Source organism: Bison bison, unplaced genomic scaffold (assembly GCF_000754665.1).
Source record: "Bison bison bison isolate TAMUID 2011002044 unplaced genomic scaffold, Bison_UMD1.0 scf7180017864389, whole genome shotgun sequence".
Taxonomy (NCBI): domain Eukaryota; kingdom Metazoa; phylum Chordata; class Mammalia; order Artiodactyla; family Bovidae; genus Bison; species Bison bison.
Window position 1 is genome coordinate 7094515 of NW_011494961.1, and position 1744 is coordinate 7096258.

General features: G+C 45.4%; 1 protein-coding gene across 1 annotated transcript in view; it reads left to right on the plus strand.

The window, feature by feature from the left end:
- The window catches only part of CFI (complement factor I), a 50996-nt gene that overhangs the window by 37849 nt on the left and 11403 nt on the right, over positions 1-1744 (plus strand). The window lies entirely within an intron of this gene.

A 1744-nucleotide genomic window follows, 5' to 3' on the forward strand; every position in this document is an offset into this window, starting at 1 on the left:
AGTTCCACTCTGTTGTCTGCTAAACACCCTCTCTGATGTTCATGATCAGGAGTCCAGAGGCCAGTTGCTCAGAACCCAGTATGTTGCCCACAGACCAAGTTGTTGACTTCAGCTGGCAAGGGCAGATGGAGCCTGTAGGCACTGAGTTGTTTCACTTGGCTCATTTGCATGGGTCAAGGACCGAGTTCTGAATTCTGGCTTCAGTTCTGACCTTTAGAATGAACGAAACACCATGTATGGAGTACCTCTTATAGACCCGATACTGTGCCCAGAGCTTTCATAGATGTTATTTTTGTTTTAACATTCTTAACATTCTCGAGAGGCAAATATTATTCCTCCCATTTTCTAGATAGGCGGACTGAAACTAGAAGTTGCATAACTTGGCCAAAACAACACTACAGGTCTGCAGCAGAGCTTGGGTGTGTGCTAAGTTGCTTCAGTCCTGTCCAGCTCTCTTCGACACCATAACTGTAGCCACCTGACCGTAGCCCACCAGGCTCCTCTGACCATGGGGTTCTCCAGGCAAGAATACTGGAATGGGTTACCATTTCCTACTCTATGGGATCTTCCTGGCTCAGGGATCGAATCCGCGGGTCTTGTATCTCCTGCCTTGGCAGGCAGATTCTTCTCCACAGCGCCACCTGGGAAGCCCAGTCTGTAGCAGAGCCAGGGTAAAACCAAGGTCAGCATATGTGACAGTAACTTAGATGAAGGCCTGTTTAGAAAACCTGCAGGTGACCCAAACTTTAGAGGGACAGGAAATCTGTTGAATGACACCCATAAAAATCCTCATGGATTGGAGCAAAGCACCAAATCTTGTTTCTTCCTTCTGAACGACCCTTTTCCCTTGGCTTCTGTAACGCAACACTCTTCTGGTTTTCTACCTACCTCTCTGGCCACACCTTCTCTGCCTTCTTTGCAGCTTCCTCCTCCAGTGACTGAGCATTATGGCTCAAGTGAAATACTAAAGTTCCTCAATGTGTATCCTGGCTTCCTCTTCTCTTCTTACTTCTTCTTTCTAAAGTTATCTGCACTTTAAAATACCGCCATATGCTGACACAGTGATATCTCCAGTCTAGCCCTCTCCAACCCTGACCCTACAGTACACTATCTTGGCTGTATAGAAGTAATAGTACATAAAATTCAAAAGGTCTAAGACTGAGCTCCGAGACTTCCCTAGTGATCCAGTAGTTAAGACTCCGTACTTCGAATGCAAGGGGATACTAGTTTGATCCCTGGTTGGGGAACTAAGATCCTACCTGCCCCACACTGCGGCCAAGAAATTAAATATAAAAAATAATAAGATTGAACTCATGATTTGCCCCTTCCCCCAAATATTGTCCTGACCTACTGTTTCCTATCCCAGCAGATGGCAGCACCATTCATCTAGCTATACAAGGCAGAAATCTAGAAATGATCGCATTTCATTTCCTCAAACCTACCACACAGCTCAGCTATATATCACCAACTCCAGATGGCATTTAAAATTTTTTTTTAATTTTTAATTGGAGGATAATTGCTTTACAATGTTTTGTTGGTTTCTGCCATACATCAGCATGAGTCAACCATAGGTTCACATATGCCCCCTCCCTCTTGAGCTTCCCTCCCACCCCATCCCACCCTTCTAGGTTGGCACAGAACACCAGGATGAGTTCCCGGCACCATATTGCAGCTTCCCACTGGCTGTCTGTTTTACACACACTAGTGTATATATTTCAATGCTACTCTTTCAATCCGTCCCACC